Source organism: Crinia signifera, chromosome 3 (assembly GCF_055691185.1).
Source record: "Crinia signifera chromosome 3, ASM5569118v1, whole genome shotgun sequence".
NCBI lineage: Eukaryota > Metazoa > Chordata > Amphibia > Anura > Myobatrachidae > Crinia > Crinia signifera.
Window position 1 is genome coordinate 336,811,517 of NC_139219.1, and position 15,814 is coordinate 336,827,330.

At 36.4% G+C, this 15,814-nt stretch overlaps 11 non-coding genes across 11 annotated transcripts; all 11 read right to left on the reverse strand.

The window, feature by feature from the left end:
* Positions 1-130: 130 nt before the first annotated feature.
* Positions 131-204, reverse strand: TRNAN-GUU (transfer RNA asparagine (anticodon GUU)). Its single transcript has one exon. It is a non-coding gene; the product is annotated as a tRNA-Asn (tRNA).
* Positions 205-1,089: 885 nt separating this feature from the next.
* TRNAN-GUU (transfer RNA asparagine (anticodon GUU)) lies at positions 1,090-1,163 on the reverse strand. The gene has a single exon. It is a non-coding gene; the product is annotated as a tRNA-Asn (tRNA).
* Positions 1,164-2,049: 886 nt separating this feature from the next.
* On the reverse strand, positions 2,050-2,123 carry TRNAN-GUU (transfer RNA asparagine (anticodon GUU)). The gene has a single exon. It is a non-coding gene; the product is annotated as a tRNA-Asn (tRNA).
* Positions 2,124-3,008: 885 nt separating this feature from the next.
* Positions 3,009-3,082, reverse strand: TRNAN-GUU (transfer RNA asparagine (anticodon GUU)). Its single transcript has one exon. It is a non-coding gene; the product is annotated as a tRNA-Asn (tRNA).
* An 885-nt stretch (positions 3,083-3,967) lies between these two features.
* TRNAN-GUU (transfer RNA asparagine (anticodon GUU)) lies at positions 3,968-4,041 on the reverse strand. The gene has a single exon. It is a non-coding gene; the product is annotated as a tRNA-Asn (tRNA).
* Positions 4,042-4,927: 886 nt separating this feature from the next.
* TRNAN-GUU (transfer RNA asparagine (anticodon GUU)) lies at positions 4,928-5,001 on the reverse strand. Its single transcript has one exon. It is a non-coding gene; the product is annotated as a tRNA-Asn (tRNA).
* An 885-nt stretch (positions 5,002-5,886) lies between these two features.
* Positions 5,887-5,960, reverse strand: TRNAN-GUU (transfer RNA asparagine (anticodon GUU)). Its single transcript has one exon. It is a non-coding gene; the product is annotated as a tRNA-Asn (tRNA).
* Positions 5,961-6,845: 885 nt separating this feature from the next.
* TRNAN-GUU (transfer RNA asparagine (anticodon GUU)) lies at positions 6,846-6,919 on the reverse strand. Its single transcript has one exon. It is a non-coding gene; the product is annotated as a tRNA-Asn (tRNA).
* Positions 6,920-8,528: 1,609 nt separating this feature from the next.
* Positions 8,529-8,602, reverse strand: TRNAN-GUU (transfer RNA asparagine (anticodon GUU)). The gene has a single exon. It is a non-coding gene; the product is annotated as a tRNA-Asn (tRNA).
* Positions 8,603-9,293: 691 nt separating this feature from the next.
* TRNAN-GUU (transfer RNA asparagine (anticodon GUU)) lies at positions 9,294-9,367 on the reverse strand. The gene has a single exon. It is a non-coding gene; the product is annotated as a tRNA-Asn (tRNA).
* Positions 9,368-11,186: 1,819 nt separating this feature from the next.
* Positions 11,187-11,260, reverse strand: TRNAN-GUU (transfer RNA asparagine (anticodon GUU)). The gene has a single exon. It is a non-coding gene; the product is annotated as a tRNA-Asn (tRNA).
* Between the last annotated feature and the right edge of the window lie 4,554 nt (positions 11,261-15,814).

Here is a 15,814-nt window from a genome sequence, read left to right on the forward strand (position 1 = left end):
TTTCTGATGAAGAGTGAAGCTTTCAGGAGCTTCTGTGACTTAAGATCAGGAACACTATACCACAAGAGGTGATTTAATGTTTTAACTTGTCAACATCTAGTTCTCCAAAATGTGACCAAAAAGTCGATTACGTCCCTCGGTGGGATTGAACCACCAACCTTTCGGTTAACAGCCGAACGCGCTAACCGATTGCGCCACAGAGACCCCTCTAAAGTTGTATCAAATTAGTGATCTAAAAATGATTTATTGAAATATGTGTAAAAGGCCAACATCTGGAGATCTTTTGTAAAACTATTCATCCATTGAAGAACAAAAAAACAAATTGGTACTTTCTTGTCAAGAGGTAAGCTTTCAGGAGCTGAAGCTGTTTATATGATTAGCAGAGTGGCGCAGCGGAAGCGTGCTGGGCCCATAACCCAGAGGTCGATGGATCGAAACCATCCTCTGCTATCTTTGTTTTTTTATAATTATTTGTTGATTAAACCAATACAAAACTGAGATTAATATTTTGGCTCAGTTCTATCTTTTTTATTATGTTAAAAAAGAGATTTAGTAAAACTGTTCATCCATTAAAGAATAAAGAAACACATTGGTACAAACACTAAAATGTGCTTCAATGGTTTCCTAAAAACTTACGTAATTAACTACTTTTAAGAGGAATTGTATCAGAGAAGTCTAGATATACTGCATAACAAGAGGTGGTTTTATGTTTTAACTTGTCTACCTAAGGTTCTTCAAAATATGATCACACGGTCAAAAATATCCCTGGGTGGGATTAAACCACAAACCTTTGAGATAGAAACCAAATGTGCTGACTGATTGTTCCAAGTCAACAAAATAAGACTAGATTCAAGTTAGTACCATAAAAAAATTCCTAGACATAGATTTAATAGTCATTATTTTAAAGAGCTTTTGTAAGATTCTTTATCTACTGAAGAACAGAGGAGAAACATTGGTACTTTCTAAAGAAGAGTGAAGCTTTCAGGAGCTTCTGTGCTTTAAGATCAGGAACACTATACCACAAGAGGTGATTTAATGTTTTAACTCGTCAACATCTAGTTCTCCAAAATGTGACCAAAAAGTCGATTACGTCCCTGGGTGGGATTGAACCACCAACCTTTCGGTTAACAGCCGAACGCGCTAACCGATTGCGCCACAGAGACACCTCTAAAGTTGTATCAAATTAGTGATCTAAAAATGATTTATTGAAATATGTGATAAAAGGCCAACATCTGGAGATCTTTTGTAAAACTCTTCCTCCATTGAAGAACAAAAAAACAAATTGGTACTTTCTTGTCAAGAGGTAAGCTTTCAGGAGCTGAAGCTGTTTATATGATTAGCAGAGTGGCGCAGCGGAAGCGTGCTGGGCCCATAACCCAGAGGTCGATGGATCGAAAACATCCTCTGCTATCTTTGTTTTTTTATAATTATTTGTTGATTAAACCAATACAAAACTGAGATTAATATTTTGGCTCAGTTCTATCTTTTTTATTATGTTAAAAAAGAGATTTAGTAAAACTGTTCATCCATTAAAGAACAAAGAAACACATTGGTACAAACACTAAAATGTGCTTCAATGGTTTCCTAAAAACTTACGTAATTAACTACTTTTAAGAGGAATTGTATCAGAGAAGTCTAGATATACTGCATGACAGGAGGTGGTTTTATGTTTTAACTTGTCTACCTAAGGTTCTTCAAAATATGATCACACGGTCAAAAATATCCCTGGGTGGGATTAAACCACAAATCTTTGAGATAGAAACCAAATGTGCTGACTGATTGTTCCAAGTCAACAAAATAAGACTAGATTCAAGTTAGTACCATAAAAAAATTCCTAGACATAGATTTAATAGTCATTATTTTAAAGAGCTTTTGTAAGATTCTTTATCTACTGAAGAACAGAGGAGAAACATTGGTACTTTCTGATGAAGAGTGAAGCTTTCAGGAGCTTCTGTGACTTAAGATCAGGAACACTATACCACAAGAGGTGATTTAATGTTTTAACTTGTCAACATCTAGTTCTCCAAAATGTGACCAAAAAGTCGATTACGTCCCTGGGTGGGATTGAACCACCAACCTTTCGGTTAACAGCCGAACGCGCTAACCGATTGCGCCACAGAGACCCCTCTAAAGTTGTATCAAATTAGTGATCTAAAAATGATTTATTGAAATATGTGTAAAAGGCCAACATCTGGAGATCTTTTGTAAAACTCTTCCTCCATTGAAGAACAAAAAAACAAATTGGTACTTTCTTGTCAAGAGGTAAGCTTTCAGGAGCTGAACCTGTTTATATGATTAGCAGAGTGGCGCAGCGGAAGCGTGCTGGGCCCATAACCCAGAGGTCGATTGATCGAAACCATCCTCTGCTATCTTTGTTTTTTTATAATTATTTGTTGATTAAACCAATACAAAACTGAGATTAATATTTTGGCTCAGTTCTATCTTTTTTATTATGTTAAAAAAGAGATTTAGTAAAACTGTTCATCCATTAAAGAACAAAGAAACACATTGGTACAAACACTAAAATGTGCTTCAATGGTTTCCTAAAAACTTACGTAATTAACTACTTTTAAGAGGAATTGTATCAGAGAAGTCTAGATATACTGCATAACAAGAGGTGGTTTTATGTTTTAACTTGTCTACCTAAGGTTCTTCAAAATATGATCACAAGATCAAAAATATCCCTGGGTGGGATTAAACCACAAACCTTTGAGATAGAAACCAAATGTGCTGACTGATTGTTCCAAGTCAACTAAATAAGACTAGATTCAAGTTAGTACCATAAAAAAATTCCTAGACATAGATTTAATAGTCATTATTTTAAAGAGATTTTGTACGATTCTTTATCTACTGAAGAATAGAGGAGAAACATTGGTACTTTCTGATGAAGAGTGAAGCTTTCAGGAGCTTCTGTGACTTAAGATCAGGAACACTATACCACAAGAGGTGATTTAATGTTTTAACTTGTCAACATCTAGTTCTCCAAAATGTGACCAAAAAGTCGATTACGTCCCTGGGTGGGATTGAACCACCAACCTTTCGGTTAACAGCCGAACGCGCTAACCGATTGCGCCACAGAGACCCCTCTAAAGTTGTATCAAATTAGTGATCTAAAAATGATTTATTAAAATATGTGTAAAAGGCCAACATCTGGAGATCTTTTGTAAAACTCTTCTTCCATTGAAGAACAAAAAAACAAAGTGGTAATTTCTTGTCAAGAGGTAAGCTTTCAGGAGCTGAAGCTGTTTATATGATTAGCAGAGTGGCGCAGCGGAAGCGTGCTGTGCCCATAACCCAGAGGTCGATGGATCGAAACCATCCTCTGCTATCTTTGTTTTTTTATAATTATTTGTTGATTAAACCAATACAAAACTGAGATTAATATTTTGGCTCAGTTCTATCTTTTTTATTATGTTAAAAAAGAGATTTAGTAAAACTGTTCATCCATTAAAGAACAAAGAAACACATTGGTACAAACACTAAAATGTGCTTCAATGGTTTCCTAAAAACTTACGTAATTAACTACTTTTAAGAGGAATTGTATCAGAGAAGTCTAGATATACTGCATAACAAGAGGTGGTTTTATGTTTTAACTTGTCTACCTAAGGTTCTTCAAAATATGATCACACGGTCAAAAATATCCCTGGGTGGGATTAAACCACAAACCTTTGAGATAGAAACCAAATGTGCTGACTGATTGTTCCAAGTCAACAAAATAAGACTAGATTCAAGTTAGTACCATAAAAAAATTCCTAGACATAGATTTAATAGTCATTATTTTAAAGAGCTTTTGTAAGATTCTTTATCTACTGAAGAACAGAGGAGAAACATTGGTACTTTCTAAAGAAGAGTGAAGCTTTCAGGAGCTTCTGTGCTTTAAGATCAGGAACACTATACCACAAGAGGTGATTTAATGTTTTAACTCGTCAACATCTAGTTCTCCAAAATGTGACCAAAAAGTCGATTACGTCCCTGGGTGGGATTGAACCACCAACCTTTCGGTTAACAGCCGAACGCGCTAACCGATTGCGCCACAGAGACCCCTCTAAAGTTGTATCAAATTAGTGATCTAAAAATGATTTATTGAAATATGTGATAAAAGGCCAACATCTGGAGATCTTTTGTAAAACTCTTCCTCCATTGAAGAACAAAAAAACAAATTGGTACTTTCTTGTCAAGAGGTAAGCTTTCAGGAGCTGAAGCTGTTTATATGATTAGCAGAGTGGCGCAGCGGAAGCGTGCTGGGCCCATAACCCAGAGGTCGATGGATCGAAAACATCCTCTGCTATCTTTGTTTTTTTATAATTATTTGTTGATTAAACCAATACAAAACTGAGATTAATATTTTGGCTCAGTTCTATCTTTTTTATTATGTTAAAAAAGAGATTTAGTAAAACTGTTCATCCATTAAAGAACAAAGAAACACATTGGTACAAACACTAAAATGTGCTTCAATGGTTTCCTAAAAACTTACGTAATTAACTACTTTTAAGAGGAATTGTATCAGAGAAGTCTAGATATACTGCATGACAGGAGGTGGTTTTATGTTTTAACTTGTCTACCTAAGGTTCTTCAAAATATGATCACACGGTCAAAAATATCCCTGGGTGGGATTAAACCACAAATCTTTGAGATAGAAACCAAATGTGCTGACTGATTGTTCCAAGTCAACAAAATAAGACTAGATTCAAGTTAGTACCATAAAAAAATTCCTAGACATAGATTTAATAGTCATTATTTTAAAGAGCTTTTGTAAGATTCTTTATCTACTGAAGAACAGAGGAGAAACATTGGTACTTTCTGATGAAGAGTGAAGCTTTCAGGAGCTTCTGTGACTTAAGATCAGGAACACTATACCACAAGAGGTGATTTAATGTTTTAACTTGTCAACATCTAGTTCTCCAAAATGTGACCAAAAAGTCGATTACGTCCCTGGGTGGGATTGAACCACCAACCTTTCGGTTAACAGCCGAACGCGCTAACCGATTGCGCCACAGAGACCCCTCTAAAGTTGTATCAAATTAGTGATCTAAAAATGATTTATTGAAATATGTGTAAAAGGCCAACATCTGGAGATCTTTTGTAAAACTCTTCCTCCATTGAAGAACAAAAAAACAAATTGGTACTTTCTTGTCAAGAGGTAAGCTTTCAGGAGCTGAACCTGTTTATATGATTAGCAGAGTGGCGCAGCGGAAGCGTGCTGGGCCCATAACCCAGAGGTCGATTGATCGAAACCATCCTCTGCTATCTTTGTTTTTTTATAATTATTTGTTGATTAAACCAATACAAAACTGAGATTAATATTTTGGCTCAGTTCTATCTTTTTTATTATGTTAAAAAAGAGATTTAGTAAAACTGTTCATCCATTAAAGAACAAAGAAACACATTGGTACAAACACTAAAATGTGCTTCAATGGTTTCCTAAAAACTTACGTAATTAACTACTTTTAAGAGGAATTGTATCAGAGAAGTCTAGATATACTGCATAACAAGAGGTGGTTTTATGTTTTAACTTGTCTACCTAAGGTTCTTCAAAATATGATCACAAGATCAAAAATATCCCTGGGTGGGATTAAACCACAAACCTTTGAGATAGAAACCAAATGTGCTGACTGATTGTTCCAAGTCAACTAAATAAGACTAGATTCAAGTTAGTACCATAAAAAAATTCCTAGACATAGATTTAATAGTCATTATTTTAAAGAGATTTTGTACGATTCTTTATCTACTGAAGAATAGAGGAGAAACATTGGTACTTTCTGATGAAGAGTGAAGCTTTCAGGAGCTTCTGTGACTTAAGATCAGGAACACTATACCACAAGAGGTGATTTAATGTTTTAACTTGTCAACATCTAGTTCTCCAAAATGTGACCAAAAAGTCGATTACGTCCCTGGGTGGGATTGAACCACCAACCTTTCGGTTAACAGCCGAACGCGCTAACCGATTGCGCCACAGAGACCCCTCTAAAGTTGTATCAAATTAGTGATCTAAAAATGATTTATTAAAATATGTGTAAAAGGCCAACATCTGGAGATCTTTTGTAAAACTCTTCTTCCATTGAAGAACAAAAAAACAAAGTGGTAATTTCTTGTCAAGAGGTAAGCTTTCAGGAGCTGAAGCTGTTTATATGATTAGCAGAGTGGCGCAGCGGAAGCGTGCTGTGCCCATAACCCAGAGGTCGATGGATCGAAACCATCCTCTGCTATCTTTGTTTTTTTATAATTATTTGTTGATTAAACCAATACAAAACTGAGATTAATATTTTGGCTCAGTTCTATCTTTTTTATTATGTTAAAAAAGAGATTTAGTAAAACTGTTCATCCATTAAAGAACAAAGAAACACATTGGTACAAACACTAAAATGTGCTTCAATGGTTTCCTAAAAACTTACGTAATTAACTACTTTTAAGAGGAATTGTATCAGAGAAGTCTAGATATACTGCATAACAAGAGGTGGTTTTATGTTTTAACTTGTCTACCTAAGGTTCTTCAAAATATGATCACACGGTCAAAAATATCCCTGGGTGGGATTAAACCACAAACCTTTGAGATAGAAACCAAATGTGCTGACTGATTGTTCCAAGTCAACAAAATAAGACTAGATTCAAGTTAGTACCATAAAAAAATTCCTAGACATAGATTTAATAGTCATTATTTTAAAGAGCTTTTGTAAGATTCTTTATCTACTGAAGAACAGAGGAGAAACATTGGTACTTTCTGATGAAGAGTGAAGCTTTCAGGAGCTTCTGTGACTTAAGATCAGGAACACTATACCACAAGAGGTGATTTAATGTTTTAACTTGTCAACATCTAGTTCTCCAAAATGTGACCAAAAAGTCGATTACGTCCCTGGGTGGGATTGAACCACCAACCTTTCGGTTAACAGCCGAACGCGCTAACCGATTGCGCCACAGAGACCCCTCTAAAGTTGTATCAAATTAGTGATCTAAAAATGATTTATTAAAATATGTGTAAAAGGCCAACATCTGGAGATCTTTTGTAAAACTCTTCTTCCATTGAAGAACAAAAAAACAAAGTGGTACTTTCTTGTCAAGAGGTAAGCTTTCAGGAGCTGAAGCTGTTTATATGATTAGCAGAGTGGCGCAGCGGAAGCGTGCTGGGCCCATAACCCAGAGGTCGATGGATCGAAACCATCCTCTGCTATCTTTGTTTTTTTATAATTATTTGTTGATTAAACCAATACAAAACTGAGATTAATATTTTGTCTCAGTTCTATCTTTTTTATTATGTTAAAAAAGAGATTTAGTAAAACTGTTCATCCATTAAAGAACAAAGAAACACATTGGTACAAACACTAAAATGTTATCTACTGAAGAACAGAGGAGAAACATTGGTACTTTCTAAAGAAGAGTGAAGCTTTCAGGAGCTTCTGTGCTTTAAGATCAGGAACACTATATTTATTTATTTATTTATTAACAGTTTCTTATATAGCGCAGCATATTCCGTTGCGCTTTACAATAGCAGACAGTGATACAACAAAACAGGGTATTTACAGACAGTCAAAATGTAGGAGGGCCCTGCTCGCAAGCTTACAATCTATAGGGAAATAGGCACTGATACATAAGGATATATACTGTATTCTTTATTGCATCGATTCCACCAGAATGCAAGGTTCTATGACTGGTTCTGGAATTTGATAAGCTTGCCTGAAGAGATGAGTCTTCAGGGAACGCTTATAGGTTTGGAGACTGGAGGAGAGTCTTATTGTGCTTGGGAGGGCATTCCACAGAGTGGGTGCAGCCCGAAGAAAGTCCTGCAGTCGGGAATGGGAACGGGTAATGAGTGTGGATGAGAGACGCAGATCTTGGGAGGAGCGTAGAGGTCGTGTTGGATGATATTTTGAGATAAGAGAAGATATGTATGTTGGTGTAGTTTGGTTTATGGCTTTGTGTGTAAGTAAAAGAATTTTGTATTGAATACGGTAGAATACAGGTAACCAATGAAGTGACTGACAGAGTAGCTTTGCAGACGATGAACGTCTGGCTAGGAAGATTAGCCTTGCAGCTGCATTCATAATGGACTGTAGTGGTGAGAGTCTGTATTGGGGAAGGCCAATAAGGAGACTATTGCAATAATCAATGCGTGAGATGATGAGAGCATGGATTAGAGTTTTTGCAGTGTCTTGTGTAAGGTAAGGGCGAATTTTAAATATGTTTTTTAGGTGCATGTGGCATGATTTTGAGACAGATTGAATGTGGGGTACAAAGGAAAGTTCTGAGTCAAGGATAACACCTAGGCAGCGAGCTTGAGAGGTAGGAGTGATTGTCATCTTCTCAACAGCGATAGAGATATCAGGTTGGTAACTACTATTTATTGGCGGAAATATAATTAATTCTGTTTTTGAGATATTAAGTTTGAGGTGGCGAGATGACATCCAGGTTGAAACAGCAGAGGTGATTTTAAGTTTGAGGTGGCGAGATGACATCCAGGTTGAAACAGCAGAGGTGATTTAATGTTTTAACTTGTCAACATCTAGTTCTCCAAAATGTGACCAAAAAGTCGATTACGTCCCTGGGTGGGATTGAACCACCAACCTTTCGATTAACAGCCGAACGCGCTAACCGATTGCGCCACAGAGACCCCTCTAAAGTTGTATCAAATTAGTGATCTAAAAATGATTTATTGAAATATGTGTAAAAGGCCAACATCTGGAGATCTTTTGTAAAACTCTTCCTCCATTGAAGAACAAAAAAACAAATTGCTACTTTCTTGTCAAGAGGTAAGCTTTCAGGAGCTGAAGCTGTTTATATGATTAGCAGAGTGGCGCAGCGGAAGCGTGCTGGGCCCATAACCCAGAGGTCGATGGATCGAAAACATCCTCTGCTATCTTTGTTTTTTTATAATTATTTGTTGATTAAACCAATACAAAACTGAGATTAATATTTTGGCTCAGTTCTATCTTTTTTATTATGTTAAAAAAGAGATTTAGTAAAGATCAAAAATATCCCTGGGTGGGATTAAACCACAAACCTTTGAGATAGAAACCAAATGTGCTGACTGATTGTTCCAAGTCAACAAAATAAGACTAGATTCAAGTTAGTACCATAAAAAAATTCCTAGACATAGATTTAATAGTCATTATTTTAAAGAGCTTTTGTAAGATTCTTTATCTACTGAAGAACAGAGGAGAAACATTGGTACTTTCTGATGAAGAGTGAAGCTTTCAGGAGCTTCTGTGACTTAAGATCAGGAACACTATACCACAAGAGGTGATTTAATGTTTTAACTCGTCAACATCTAGTTCTCCAAAATGTGACCAAAAAGTCGATTACGTCCCTGGGTGGGATTGAACCACCAACCTTTCGGTTAACAGCCGAACGCGCTAACCGATTGCGCCACAGAGACCCCTCTAAAGTTGTATCAAATTGGTGATCTAAAAATGATTTATTGAAATATGTGTAAAAGGCCAACATCTGGAGATCTTTTGTAAAACTCTTCTTCCATTGAAGAACAAAAAAACAAATTGGTACTTTCTTGTCAAGAGGTAAGCTTTCAGGAGCTGAAGCTGTTTATATGATTAGCAGAGTGGCGCAGCGGAAGCGTGCTGGGCCCATAACCCAGAGGTCGATGGATCGAAACCATCCTCTGCTATCTTTGTTTTTTTATAATTATTTGTTGATTAAACCAATACAAAACTGAGATTAATATTTTGGCTCAGTTCTATCTTTTTTATTATGTTAGTAAAACTGTTCATCCATTAAAGAACAAAGAAACACATTGGTACAAACACTAAAATGTGCTTCAATGGTTTCCTAAAAAACTTACCTAATTAACTACTTTTAAGAGGAATTGTATCAGAGAACTCTAGATATACTGCATAACAAGAGGTGGTTTTATGTTTTAACTTGTCTACCTAAGGTTCTTCAAAATATGATCACACGGTCAAAAATATCCCTGGGTGGGATTAAACCACAAATCTTTGAGATAGAAACCAAATGTGCTGACTGATTGTTCCAAGTCAACAAAATAAGACTAGATTCAAGTTAGTACCATAAAAAAATTCCTAGACATAGATTTAATAGTCATTATTTTAAAGAGCTTTTGTAAGATTCTTTATCTACTGAAGAACAGAGGAGAAACATTGGTACTTTCTGATGAAGAGTGAAGCTTTCAGGAGCTTCTGTGACTTAAGATCAGGAACACTATACCACAAGAGGTGATTTAATGTTTTAACTTGTCAACATCTAGTTCTCCAAAATGTGACCAAAAAGTCGATTACGTCCCTGGGTGGGATTGAACCACCAACCTTTCGGTTAACAGCCGAACGCGCCACAGAGACCCCTCTAAAGTTGTATCAAATTAGTGATCTAAAAATGATTTATTGAAATATGTGTAAAAGGCCAACATCTGGAGATCTTTTGTAAAACTCTTCCTCCATTGAAGAACAAAAAAACAAATTGGTACTTTCTTGTCAAGAGGTAAGCTTTCAGGAGCTGAAGCTGCTTATATGATTAGCAGAGTGGCGCAGCGGAAGCGTGCTGGGCCCATAACCCAGAGGTCGATGGATCGAAACCATCCTCTGCTATCTTTGTTTTTTTATAATTATTTGTTGATTAAACCAATACAAAACTGAGATTAATATTTTGGCTCAGTTCTATCTTTTTTATTATGTTAAAAAAGAGATTTAGTAAAACTGTTCATCCATTAAAGAACAAAGAAACACATTGGTACAAACACTAAAATGTGCTTCAATGGTTTCCTAAAAACTTACGTAATTAACTACTTTTAAGAGGAATTGTATCAGAGAAGTCTATATATAGTGCATAACAAGAGGTGGTTTTATGTTTTAACTTGTCTACCTAAGGTTCTTCAAAATATGATCACACGGTCAAAAATATCCCTGGGTGGGATTAAACCACAAACCTTTGAGATAGAAACCAAATGTAATGACTGATTGTTCCAAGTCAACAAAATAAGACTAGATTCAAGTTAGTACCATAAAAAAATTCCTAGACATAGATTTAATAGTCATTATTTTAAAGAGCTTTTGTAAGATTCTTTATCTACTGAAGAACAGAGGAGAAACATTGGTACTTTCTGATGAAGAGTGAAGCTTTCAGGAGCTTCTGTGACTTAAGATCAGGAACACTATACCACAAGAGGTGATTTAATGTTTTAACTCGTCAACATCTAGTTCTCCAAAATGTGACCAAAAAGTCGATTACGTCCCTGGGTGGGATTGAACCACCAACCTTTCGGTTAACAGCCGAACGCGCTAACCGATTGCGCCACAGAGACCCCTCTAAAGTTGTATCAAATTAGTGATCTAAAAATGATTTATTGAAATATGTGTAAAAGGCCAACATCTGGAGATCTTTTGTAAAACTCTTCTTCCATTGAAGAACAAAAAAACAAAGTGGTACTTTCTTGTCAAGAGGTAAGCTTTCAGGAGCTGAAGCTGTTTATATGATTAGCAGAGTGGCGCAGCGGAAGCGTGCTGGGCCCATAACCCAGAGGTCGATGGATCGAAACCATCCTCTGCTATCTTTGTTTTTTTATAATTATTTGTTGATTAAACCAATACAAAACTGAGATTAATATTTTGGCTCAGTTCTATCTTTTTTATTATGTTAAAAAAGAGATTTAGTAAAACTGTTCATCCATTAAAGAACAAAGAAACACATTGGTACAAACACTAAAATGTGCTTCAATGGTTTCCTAAAAAACTTACCTAATTAACTACTTTTAAGAGGAATTGTACTGCACCTGTGAAGCCCGCGAGGGGACGCGTCTACCTGTGAAGGTATCCGCGTCCCCTCGCGGGGCTCGCTGCGCTCGCCACGCTTCGGGCTCGGTGGCTCGCTGCGCTCGCCACACTATTATATTCTCACACCACGCCCTAGTGGATAGTAGGGCATGAAAAGGTCGGAGGACGCGTACCGCCGCCCCTCGCGGGCTCGCTGCGCTCGCCACGCTTCGGGTTGGCGTGGATCGTGGGGTGGCGTTAAAAATTTGGGGGGCCATTTAAGGGTTAATTTGGCCTATTTGGCCCCAAATCGGGTCCATTGAGGCATTTAATAGTAAAATCGCGGTCAATCTGCCGTTTTAACATTGTTCCCTATGGGAAAATCGCGGTGATCGCGGGCATCGCGGCCATCCCGATTTACCCGCGATGCCCGCGATGACCGCGATTTTTACCCCCGACGTCCGCGATTTCAATCGCGGGCGCCGTTCTAGGTAAAGAGTACCAAAAGTTGATTACGTCCCTGGGTGCGATTGAACCACCAACCTTTCGGTTAACAGCCGAACGCGCTAACCGATTGCGCCACAGAGACCCCTCTAAAGTTGTATCAAATTAGTGATCTAAAAATGATTTATTGAAATATGTGTAAAAGGCCAACATCTGGAGATCTTTTGTAAAACTCTTCCTCCATTGAAGAACAAAAAAACAAATTGGTACTTTCTTGTCAAGAGGTAAGCTTTCAGGAGCTGAAGCTGTTTATATGATTAGCAGAGTGGTGCAGCGGAAGCGTGCTGGGTCCATAACCCAGAGGTCGATGGATCGAAACCATCCTCTGCTATCTTTGTTTTTTTATAATTATTTGTTGATTAAACCAATACAAAACTGAGATTAATATTTTGGCTCAGTTCTATCTTTTTTATTATGTTAAAAAAGAGATTTAGTAAAACTGTTCATCCATTAAAGAACAAAGAAACACATTGGTACAAACACTAAAATGTGCTTCAATGGTTTCCTAAAAACTTACCTAATTAACTACTTTTAAGAGGAATTGTTTCAGAGAAGTCTAGATATACTGCATAACAAGAGGTGGTTTTATGTTTTAACTTGTCTACCTAAGGTTCTTCAAAATATGATCACAAGGTCAAAAATATCCCTGGGTGGGATTAAACCACAAACCTTTGAGATAGAAACCAAATGTGCTGACTGTTTGTTCCAAGTCAACAAAATAAGACTAGATTCAAGTTAGTACCATAAAAAAATTCCTAGACATAGATTTAATAGTCATTATTTTAAAGAGCTTTTGTAAGATTCTTTATCTACTGAAGAACAAAGGAGAAACATTGGTACTTTCTGATGAAGAGTGAAGCTTTCAGGAGCTTCTGTGACTTAAGATCAGGAACACTATACCACAAGAGGTGATTTAATGTTTTAACTTGTCAACATCTAGTTCTCCAAAATGTGACCAAAAAGTTGATTACGTCACTGGGTGGGATTGAACCACCAACCTTTCGGTTAACAGCCGAACGCGCTAACCGATTGCGCCACAGAGACCCCTCTAAAGTTGTCTCAAATTAGTGATCTAAAAATGATTTATTGAAATATGTGTAAAAGGCCAACATCTGGAGATCTTTTGTAAAAATCTTCCTCCATTGAAGAACAAAAAAACAAATTGGTACTTTCTTGTCAAGAGGTAAGCTTTCAGGAGCTGAAACTGTTTATATGATTAGCAGAGTGGCGCAGCGGAAGCGTGCTGGGCCCATAACCCAGAGGTCGATGGATCGAAACCATCCTCTGCTATCTTTGTTTTTTTATAATTATTTGTTGATTAAACCAATACAAAACTGAGATTAATATTTTGGCTCAGTTCTATCTTTTTTATTATGTTAAAAAAGAGATTTAGTAAAACTGTTCATCCATTAAAGAACAAAGAAACACATTGGTACAAACACTAAAATGTGCTTCAATGGTTTCCTAAAAACTTACCTAATTAACTACTTTTAAGAGGAATTGTATCAGAGAAGTCCAGATATACTGCATAACAAGAGGTGGTTTTATGTTTTAACTTGTCTACCTAAGGTTCTTCAAAATATGATCACACGGTCAAAAATATCCCTGGGTGGGATTAAACCACAAACCTTTGAGATAGAAACCAAATGTGCTGACTGTTTGTTCCAAGTCAACAAAATAAGACTAGATTCAAGTAAGTACCATAAAAAAATTCCTAGACATAGATTTAATAGTCATTATTTTAAAGAGCTTTTGTAAGATTCTTTATCTTCTGAAGAACAGAGGAGAAACATTGGTACTTTCTGATGAAGAGTGAAGCTTTCAGGAGCTTCTGTGACTTAAGATCAGGAACACTATACCACAAGAGGTGATTTAATGTTTTAACTTGTCAACATCTAGTTCTCCAAAATGTGACCAAAAAGTTGATTACGTCCCTGGGTGGGATTGAACCACCAACCTTTCGGTTAACAGCCGAACGCGCCACAGAGACCCCTCTAAAGTTGTATCAAATTAGTGATCTAAAAATGATTTATTGAAATATGTGTAAAATGCCAACATCTGGAGATCTTTTGTAAAACTCTTCCTCCGTTGAAGAACAAAAAAAAACAAATTGGTACGTTCTTGTCAAGAGGTAAGCTTTCAGGAGCTGAAGCTGTGTATATGATTAGCAGAGTGGCGCAGCGGAAGCGTGCTGGGCCCATAACCCAGAGGTCGATGGATCGAAACCATCCTCTGCTATCTTTGTTTTTTTATAATTATTTGTTGATTAAACCAATACAAAACTGAGATTAATATTTTGGCTCAGTTCTATCTTTTTTATTATGTTAAAAAAGAGATTTAGTAAAACTGTTCATCCATTAAAGAACAAAGAAACACATTGGTACAAACACTAAAATGTGCTTCAATGGTTTCCTAAAAACTTACCTAATTAACTACTTTTAAGAGGAATTGTATCAGAGAAGTCTAGATATACTGCATAACAAGAGGTGGTTTTATGTTTTAACTTGTCTACCTAAGGTTCTTCAAAATATGATCACAAGGTCAAAAATATCCCTGGGTGGGATTAAACCACAAACCTTTGAGATAGAAACCAAATGTGCTGACTGTTTGTTCCAAGTCAACAAAATAAGACTAGATTCAAGTTAGTACCATAAAAAATTCCTAGACATAGATTTAATAGTCATTATTTTAAAGAGTTTTTGTAAGATTCTTTATCTACTGAAGAACAGAGGAGAAACATTGGTACTTTCTGATGAAGAGTGAAGCTTTCAGGAGCTTCTGTGACTTAAGATCAGGAACACTATACCACAAGAGGTGATTTAATGTTTTAACTTGTCAACATCTAGTTCTCCAAAATGTGACCAAAAAGTCGATTACGTCCCTGGGTGGGATTGAACCACCAACCTTTCGGTTAACAGCCCAACGCGCTAACCGATTTCGCCACAGAGACCCCTCTAAAGTTGTATCAAATTAGTGATCTAAAAATGATTTATTGAAATATGTGTAAAAGGCCAACATCTGGAGATCTTTTGTAAAACTCTTCCTCCATTGAAGAACAAAAAATCAAATTGGTACTTTCTTGTCAAGAGGTAAGCTTTCAGGAGCTGAAGCTCTTTATATGATTAGCAGAGTGGCGCAGCGGAAGCGTGCTGGGCCCATAACCCAGAGGTCGATGGATCGAAACCATCCTCTGCTATCTTTGTTTTTTTTTATAATTATTTGTTGATTAAACCAATACAAAACTGAGATTAATATTTTGGCTCAGTTCTATCTTTTTTATTATGTTAAAAAAGAGATTTAGTAAAACTGTTCATCCATTAAAGAACAAAGAAACACATTGGTACAAACACTAAAATGTGCTTCAATGGTTTCCTAAAAAACTTACCTAATTAACTACTTTTAAGAGGAATTGTATCAGAGAAGTCTAGATATACTGCATAACAAGAGGTGGTTTTATGTTTTAACTTGTCTACCTAAGGTTCTTCAAAATATGATCACAAGGTCAAAAATATCCCTGGGTGGGATTAAACCACAAACCTTTGAGATAGAAACCAAATGTGCTGACTGTTTGTTCCAAGTCAACAAAATAAGACTAGATTCAA